Raw genomic sequence first — 9,517 nt, 5'->3', positions numbered from 1 at the left:
TTCTTCAATGAATTTTCTTAAGTTTTCCTGAGTTCATATTTTTCTCTCTCTGGTTTCTCAAAAAATACAATCAACTAACACAAATAATTATGACCTAGCTGTCTCTAGAGTGGGTGGTATGTGTTTGGGAGAGGATTAGTAGAAGGCGTTACTGTAGTGATTGCTATCACTGACTGGAGCAAGTGAAATAACTGGTAATGACTTCTAAAAAAAAACCTGTTGTAAATATTTTTAAGAGAATTGTTTGGAGAAAAGAGCTTGTAAGAAAGTAGATTTGAAGGGAACAGTGATGTAAGGTTTCCATGGTTGCAGGTGACCATTTTTGGTCTACTTGGGTTTCTGTAGTGACCCTGTCTAATTCTCCCAGATCCTCTCTTTGAGATTCATTGTATTACTTGATCCCCCCCCCCCCCACCTTGTTTAGTCCCATCACTTCTCCAGCTGTATCTTAGGAAGAGACCTTTTTTCCCAGTTCCCAGACCTTTGGCAGTCTGGTGAAGCTTATGGACCCCTTCTAAGGACAATGTTTTAAAATACCTGAAATTTCAACATTCTATTGGAATAGTAATGAAAATCTTTTCAAAAGCAAATACTGGAGCCCCAGGTTAAGACTCCTTGCCCTTGCTCCATAACTCCTATCTGGTCAGAAGGTCAGTCTATCCCGGTTGTTTAGGAACCAGGAAGTCAATGTCTCCTAAGGTTCAAATTCAGAGCGGATTGGTTGTAACTGCACCTACCAGTGAGTGCTGGAGGGCTAGGTAAGTTTTTTCATACTTTGAGTTCATAGTGTGAACCTCAAAAGTCTTTCCAGAAACTGGTACTCAAAGAAGCACTTTAACATAATTATGTTACCACAATAGCATTTAGATAGGACTTCAAGGCTGGCCAAACACTGTATTTATTATACATATAAGTATGTGTAGTATACTCCATAATGAACTTATGTATAAAATATAAATGTTATTAAACATGATATAACTAAATTATATAACAATATAACAATTATGTATTTAAATGTAATATCATTATATAAGTATATTTGTTAGTATTCAGGCATTTCAGTTCCATCTGATTCTGTGATCTCATTTGTGGTTTTCTTGATAAAAGCACCGGAATGGTTTAACCTTTTCCTTCTCCAGCTTATTTTTACAGATGAGGAAATGAAGGCAAGCAGAGTTAAATGACTCTGCCAGAGTCGCACAGCTACTGCTTGAACTCAGGAAGAAACGTTTTCCTGATTCCAGGACTGGTGCTCTACCACTACCTCAGTGCCCTTATAAAAGTATATAATATAGGATATTATAAAATATAATAAAGTATATTAATATATACAGGGAAAAGTATATAATAGTATATTCTACATTGTTGTGTATAATAAACAATATAAAAGTTACAAATTATAAATATAACTTAGAATAAATGTATCATTATATGCACTATATAGCCATTCGAACTTTTGGGAAGCCCTCAGAGTTTCTGTACTATGGTCTTTGTAGGGTCACTGCTCTCAAGTCGCCGGACTACAATTCCCAGAGCACAGCTCTCCAAAGTCACCCCGCGTGGCCTCTGGGAAGGCGGGGGATGGGCTCCGCGCACGCGCACATCATCCCCTCGCCCGCCCTTCTTCCGAATTCGCTTTCCCCCGCCTCGGTCCCGCGTTCGCCGGTCTTCACGTCCATCTGTCGGGGGCGCGCACGTGGTACGTGGCCGGCGGCGCCGGCGAGCGCGGGGCGCGCGGCGCTGCGTGGTTGCTAAGGGCGCCGAGGCCGCCCGCCCGGCAGGCCAGGGAGGAGCGGCGCGGAACCGGGCCCCGACGCCGGGACGTGACGGGGCCGGCAGGGTGAGTGAGGCGGGCGCGGCGGCGAGGGCCGCGCCGGGACCGGCCGCCCTCCGCCCCGCTCTCCGCCCCCCGCGCCCCCTCTCGGGGCCCCCCGCTCCGGTTCCCGCCAGTCCCGACCCGCAGCGCCCGCCTCGCTCCCGGCCCGCCCCGCCCCCTAGCGGCCGCCTCCCCGCCCTTCCCCCCGCGCCCCGCCGGAGCCGGGATCCCGGAGCCTGGGGCCCACCCAGCCGCCCCGACCGCCAGGGCTGGGCCCGTCGCTTCGGCTCAGCCCGCCTTTTATTGAATTGAATTGAATCTCTTTCTTCCCGCCGACCACCCCGGCCCTTGGATTCACTTTTCCCCTTCCGCCGGCCGCCCTCGCGGTGCAGCCGCCCCAGGACAGCAAGCCCTGGCCGGCCCGGGGCCTCCCCGCGGGGATGGGCGCCTGAGGGCCGCCCCCGGGCCCGGGCCCGCGAGGACCAACGGAATCTCCAGGCGCCGGGCAGGGCAGGGACGGCGAGCCGCCGGGCGCTTGGCACGCGTGCCAGTACGCGCACAAGCCCGCAGACTGCTGTTTGCTAGTAGGAGAAGTGACTTACAAATCTCACAGGAGTTAGACTAGACTTAAAGATGTTTCTCAATTAGTGGAGTGGGGTGTGACTATCTGGGTCTTTTGGAATTATTCACCTGGCTCCTGTCCTCTGTATTTGAGAATTGGCGATGTTTTAAACTATCCTTCCTTTTTTTTTTTTTAAGGTTTTTGCAAGGCAAACAGGGTTAGGTGGCTTGCCCAAGGCCGCACAGCTAGGTCATGATTAAGTGTCATTTGAACCCAGGTACTCCTGACTCCAGGACTGCGCCCCCTATCCTTCCTTTCTAAGGGAAGACCTCCTCCCTCTTCAGAACTCCTAAGATATAGATATGTCTGACCATTATGTAAGTATTCATTTATTTACTGAAGGGGAACAAAGAGAGTAGGCTCATCTACTAAAGATTTTCATTTTCCTCTGGGTCATGATCTTGGAAGTTTCTGGTAGTCATGATCAACTGTTTTGGTCAGATAGCATAATACTGAGTTAAGGGTTTTCTCTATGATTTTGAACTTTTGCTTTCTCTTCTTGATATGACTTATAAGACTTGACAAATACCGCCCCCCCCCCCATGCCTATTGTTTGCCCTCAACTTCTTTAAGTTCCAGACAAGGGCTAGGAGTCAGGGATGAGACTAGGGAGAGGCCATCTAAATCTTAAGGTAGTTTATGGTTAGTTACAGAAAAGCAGCTCACCTTTTGATATCTAACTTTCATTGTTTCCTTTTCAATAATAGGATTTCCAATCCCTTATAGCTCTGGTGCCTTAGTTTTATTCCCTTTTTCCAGATTCGATGACTCATTTGAGAATCAAAGATAGTATATTTTCTCCTGATGCTCCTGACTCACCTTTCCATTTGGGCTTCTAGAAGCTAATTGAATTTTTTTTTTTACTACATGTATTTTCTAATTAAAGGAGAACCCTGGGAATTCTCTCACATAAAAGTAGAACTTCATTTTTTTCCCTCCATTTGACTCTCATCGTCTTCAGGTAAGTCAATTCTGTCTTGATTATAAATACTCAATATTTTTCAGAGACCTTGTGGATTATACATTTTTTTTCATTTTATTTTTGTGTCCAGAATTCCCCTGGTGACCTACAAAAATATCTAGACAATAAAGAAAGGAAACATCAGATCCCAAGAGCCATACTCTCCAATAATGTAGAAGAATGATTTAATCAGTGGGTAATTGCTCTCTAGAAAAAAATATCTTGTCCCAGCTAAGCTGGTCCTGGCCCCTAGAGACTGGTTGTGTAACGAAACTGCACTAAGTACTGTTTTAGGCTGCTGAGCCCTCACTTTGATTCATAGAGGAAATTTGAGTAATTTTCAGGACTTTGCACTCTCTATGACCCCATAAGTAACATGTAAAGGTTCTAGCTGAAGACTTGGGATTTTAACATGCTTATTGTTATTATTATAATATTACATATTAACATGGTTATTATATATATAATATATATAATATTAGATTCCCAAAGCTTATTTTGCCCTCCAGATATTAATTTCATTCATCATCTTACATGTAATCCTCCTTTATTATCCTCTAATCAACATATCGATTGAATATTTGGTCTGTGCAGAGTTCTGATGTCCATGAGAGTGTTGGCATATCAGAGGAGAGTGTTTTACTAGTACTTGCTGTCAATCCTAATTGCCATTTGTTTCTATGAAAAAATCCAACTTTAAGTTGACAAAAACACATTTCCTCCCACTCTCTGTAGTAGGAGTGGAGAACTTTTCCCTTCTTCCTGCCAGACAGTGGAGAGAAAAGCCTGGGAAAGGAGGAAAAAAAAGAGATGAGTATCTAGAGTGAGGAGTAGAAATGAAGAGCAGACTTAGACTGCCATGAACATTTCCTTCTAGAAGGTTGAAGTGTGGAGATATGTCCTGGAACCTGAGAGGGTCTGTCTATAAATGGGAAAATTTGACTGTATAACACATGAGGTGAAAAGTGGTAAGTGAATGGTATAGGCATTAAATCCTCTCAAGTTCAGAGATCATGGCAGGCTCCAGCTTAGGAAAGACTTCATGAAAGAAGCATAGGCAAGCATAGGAAGAGCATAGGCGAGAAAACAAAAATCTAGGAAGATCCAGTGATTTGTCCAGAATCACAGAAGTAGCTTGTGTCCAAGCCAGGCCTTAAACTAAATCTCCCACCTCCCAGGACAGTGCTTTCCCCTCCTGCTGCATGTGATGAGCAGGAGATGGGCCTGGGACTGGAGACGCTTGTCTGATATTAGTGCTGAGACATTGGATGTGGTAGTTGTGTTGGGAACAACCTCTGAAGTTTTCCCTCCCCTTATGACAGCTGATGTCCCATTTAAGGCTTCCTTCTTGAATAGCTTGAGGTTAAAATAAAAAGACGTTTGAGAGGAGGGAAACCTCAAGTTTAATCCATAATAGAGAGAGAAAGGGAATTTCTGTGGTCACTGGGTCCTATAGTAGGGATAGCTAATCTATAGGGTGGTTGTATATAAAAGGCAGTAAATTAGGACTGGCTATAAATGGGAAAGTTTGACTGTATAACACATCAGGTGAAAAAAATGGTAAATGAGGGGCGGCTAGGTGGCGCAGTGGATAGAGCACTGGCCTTGGAGTCAGGAGTACCTGCATTCAAATCCGACCTCAGACACTTAATAATTACCTAGCTGTGTGGCCTTGGGCAAGCCACTTAACCCCATTGCTTTGAAAAATCTAAAAAAAAAAAAGGTAAATGAATGGTTTAGGCAATAAGGCCTCTTAAGTTCAGAGATCATGGAAGGATCCAGCTTAGGAAAGACTGGAAGAAGAAGCAATTTAAGTAGGACCTTCAAGAATGAGTAGGTATTGAGGGGGAGAGAAGATGGCTGACTATGAGCATAGGAATTTTCAGAAGTGTGTCCAAAAACGAGTTTATTATTTTTCTCCTAAACCTACTCTTCCTAACTTCCCTTTCATGGCCCCACCTTTTGTTCATCTATGTTTGAAACCTTGGTGTTTTTCTGGGCTTTTTTTTTTTTCCTTTGTTAGCTCTTATCCAGTCCAGTTATCAAGTCCTGTTGAATCTGCCTACATGGTATTTTTTTCTGTCTCCTTTCTCTTCCCAGTGTCACTGTACCTTCTTCTTCACTCCTTGACCTTTCTTTCTGGAGTTGGATAGCATATGTCTTCACTAGTCAACTGGAACCATTGTTGGTCATTACACCAGTCAGAGCTCCTAAGCTAAAGTTGTTTGTTTTGACAATAGCACTGTTAATGTCTGAATATGAGGCAGAAGGTTCTTCTGGTTTGTTCACTTTACTTTGCAACACTTCCTGCAGATTTTCTCAAGTTTCTCTAAATGGATCCTCTTCTTCATTTCTCACAAAATAGTTAAGATTCCTTCTCATTTATAGATCATAACTTACTTAGCCATTCCCTAGTTGGGATACCCCCTCGGGTTTTTGTCACTATTCTGCTAAGAAGCCTTCAATATTTCCCCATTGCCTACAAAGTAAAGTTCAGAATTAAAAAGTCTGATGTTTTGTCTCCATTCCTTTGCCATTAGTACATGTTGCCTAAAATGTTTCTTCCTCTACTTGTTGAATGTTTGGTTAGCCTTTAAAACTCAAATAAGGTGGTACCTTCTTGCTTTCTAATTTTCTCTAGGCCCTTCAGGCCTAGGTATTATACTTTATTTTATGTTATATTTGTTTGTGTCATAGCCTTCTCTTAGATCAGAATGTCTAAGAGGATGCTTGTATTTTGTCTAAATTTTGTGCATATTCCGATACCTAACACAGTATCCTGCATATGGTTGATATTTAATAATATATAGGCCAGGCTGTGTTGGGGAAGTGGGAATTAAGTTTGAGAATGTGGTTTAGGATCAGATTGTGGAAAACCATGAATGGCAAACTAAGGTACTTGGGTTTTCTTCTGTGGGCATTGGTGAGCTATTAAAAATTTTTTTTAGCAGGAGGATGATGTAAGTGGCATTTTAGGAAGATCAATCTAGATTTGATGTATAGGATAGATTAAAGATGACGAGATCATGTAGGGGGTGTTGCAGAAATCTATTTGTGAAGTTGTAAGTGCCTTAACTAGGATCATTGGGACAGCTAGTTGGTAGAGCAGTGGGTAGAGCAAATCAGGAGGACCTGAGTTCAAATGTGACCTCATTCGCTAGACACTGACTAGTTCTGTAACCTTGGGCAAGTCACTTAACCCCAATTGCTTCATATCCAGGACTATCTCCAGTCATCCTGATTCGTATCTGGCCACTGAACCCAAGATAGCTCCAGAGGAGAGAGAGGCTGGAGACTTAGCATGGCACCCCCCCCCCCACTCAAATCCACTTTTTGTTCATGTCATGATACCATCTCCCTGATGTCATGGTCTCCTTTGACAACAAACAATTACAATTAGAATTGTGTCAGTGAGAATGGAAAGAAAGGGATAGATCATAAAAACATAAGATATGGTGAATTTAATATGGAGGCTAAAGAGAGGGAGAAGTTAAATCTGAGACTGGGTGGCTGACAAAAAGGAAAGTAAAGATGGGAAGATGATGGAGGATGAATTTAAACAGGCTGTGTTTGACTTGGTAGGACATTCAAGTGGATCTTTTGGAATATAAGCATAGAACTGTGGAAGAGGTCAAGGCTAAAAATACAAATGCTGTAAGAGTGAATATGTTTTCAGAAAAGGAGAATGCAGAGAGAGAGAGAGAATAGGAGGTAAAGGGACCCAGAGGTAGTTAATTAGGAAGGTGTCTTTTTTGCCTTGCAGCAGAAAAAATGGTGAGTGTGAAGAGGTCTAGCTTCTGAAGAAATCCCACTGCCTTTATCTTGTTTTTGCACCTGTCCTTTTATCTTCTCATCCCTGGGTCCCTGACATTTTCTTTCATTTTTTTGGCCGGGAGGGGATATTTGTAAGGCAATGGGGATTAAGTGACTTGCTCAAAGTCACACAGCTAAGTTAAGTATCATGTGTCTGAGGCCAGATTCGAGCTCAAGCTCTAGCCCTCCTGACTCCAGGATTGGTGCTGTATTCACTGCACCACCTAACATTTTCTTTCATTTATACATCTCACTTTGGCCAATCCAGTACATTAAACATTTGGTAAGTGCTTGCCATGTATTGGGTTCCTGTTCTCAGGTGCTTACATTCAACTGAGGGAATAAAGACAATTGGAGAGAGAAAAATTTAACAACCAAAGGGATCAGAAAATATTTCCATTGGAGGGAATAGATAAGTGAACCTTTAAAGAGATTCCAAGTGGAGGAGATGAGAAGAATAGATTCCAAACCTGGGACATGGTCCTCAAAAGTGTGGAAGTGGGAGGTGGAGGGCTGTTTGACAGTTTCGAGTTCAGGAAGGGGCAGTCAACTCAGTAGCCATGTTTCAGAGGGCTTTGCTTTGTAAGGTACCAGAGTGGAGGAGCAAGCCAACCAGCTCATGGGAGAGGGAACTCTCCAGTGGACCTGGCCTTAATTTCCAGGACTTCCCCACTCTCTCCTTGTAAACTTGGGGTGAGACCTCAGAACAGTCAGAACATCCCTAGGAGCCGCAGCATTCGCCTCAGCCCCTCTTCCCCATCCCTACCCCATCTCTTCTGACCAATTGACCTCTGATTGGGTAGCCTGGCTCAAGTCAACCTCTAGTTATCTTCCCCACACTTTACTAAAATGAGTTTCCAAAAACTCAACTCTGAGCATGTCATTCCTCTACTCAATAAACCACAATGGCTCTTTTTTTTTGCCTCGAGTTTCAATTTCAAAAAATATATTTATCTTGCACATGTAAAATGTCAATTTTTTTGTGTTTGATGATGTACAAAAATATGTGTATATGATTTATAAATACATACATGTACATATTTGGGATTGTATCTTCAAAAAAATTTTAGCAATTGGGGTATATGATCAAAGAAGTTTGGAGGGCACTGCTTTCCTTTCTTCCTGACTCGGTCCTTACCCTGATAATTTGGCCTGGGCTGATGTGACAAAATAATTTTACTTTGTTCTGAAGCTACATGGGGCCACAGTGGCTATCCTTGCAGTAGTAGTTCTGGAAGTACAGCCGTAGAATTCCATGTTAAAGTCTCTGGAAAGAAGCCTGAGACAAAATGCTACCTTCTGAGGAAGTACTAACATCTGGAATCAGTGAAAGCACAGTTTCTAGGTATCTGGTTACCAGGAATCATCTGTATGTGTATTTTCTACTGTTGCTTCAATTAGTAAATATGAGGGTGTGACCACTAGGTATTAATCCTGATCAAGATGAAGGTGGGCCTCTTTCTTCCCTCCATACTTTTCCCACTGAGCATATCCCTCCCTCCCTTTCCACCCTGCCTAGTTCTTTGAAGTCCTTTTTTGGGCACAATTGCAGCAGATGAAAGATCTTCTATCTAAGGTATCTCAGGTAGTCACCAAGATGCCTGTGAACTGACACTCCATGACTTCCTGTAGCACTCCCAGAAGAAGATTCTATGATCTTCTGCCTCCTCTCATAGAGAATTGAGATTCTGCCTTGATAACTCAAGATAATCAAATTTTGAGACTGAAGATGCAATTCCAACCTTGCCCTCTCTTGCACCAACTGCTTTTTCAACTCGACTAGGCAGTGTTTTTTTAACAGATGTAGATGTCAAGAAGCATTGGTTTAGGTTACATGGTGTTTCTATAGTTTCTCTAAGATCTGTGGCCAGTCACAATGTCAGAACTGAAAAGGACCTTGGGGCCCTATAACCCAATATGTAGCTAGTCTAGCGGGACTAAAGGAGACAAAGGGTCAGCTCACTCTATTTTTGCATAGGGGAAGATTTTCTTTATATTGAGCTTACATTTTGCTGATTTGTATCTTCCACTCTTTAGTCTTAGTTTTCCCTCTGAGGTTGAACAGGGCAAGTTCTCTCCATGAAGAGAATCTTTCAGATACTTGATAGTCACTGTATCTCCCATTAAGTTTTTTTTTGGGGGGGGGTTGTTTGTTTTAAAAGATTTATTTTGAGTTTTACAATTTTCCCCCTAATCTTATTTCCCTCCTCCCCCCAAAAGGCAATTTGTTAGTCTTTACATTGTTTCCATGGTGTGTGTGTGTATATATATATATATATATATATATATATATATATATATATGT

At 42.6% G+C, this 9,517-nt stretch overlaps 1 protein-coding gene across 3 annotated transcripts in view; it reads left to right on the top strand.

Moving 5' to 3' along the window:
- The first annotated feature begins 1,722 nt into the window (after window positions 1–1,722).
- TTLL4 (tubulin tyrosine ligase like 4) overlaps window positions 1,723–9,517 on the top strand; it is a 49,513-nt gene continuing 41,718 nt past the window's right edge. Inside the window, exons 1-2 of one of the 3 annotated variants that reach the window (XM_074191345.1) lie at window positions 2,062–2,755; window positions 3,325–3,399. The gene's annotated coding sequence lies outside the window, so the exon portion shown is untranslated. Of the gene's footprint in view, window positions 1,841–2,061; window positions 3,400–9,517 lie in introns of those variants that run through there. The other 2 variants (XM_074191343.1, XM_074191344.1) reach the window with 2 other exon arrangements.

This window comes from Macrotis lagotis, chromosome 6 (genome assembly GCF_037893015.1).
Source record: "Macrotis lagotis isolate mMagLag1 chromosome 6, bilby.v1.9.chrom.fasta, whole genome shotgun sequence".
NCBI classification, from domain to species: Eukaryota; Metazoa; Chordata; class Mammalia; order Peramelemorphia; family Peramelidae; genus Macrotis; species Macrotis lagotis.
Note: the sequence above shows the minus strand (reverse complement) of the source record. Positions and strands in the feature narration are given on the sequence as shown.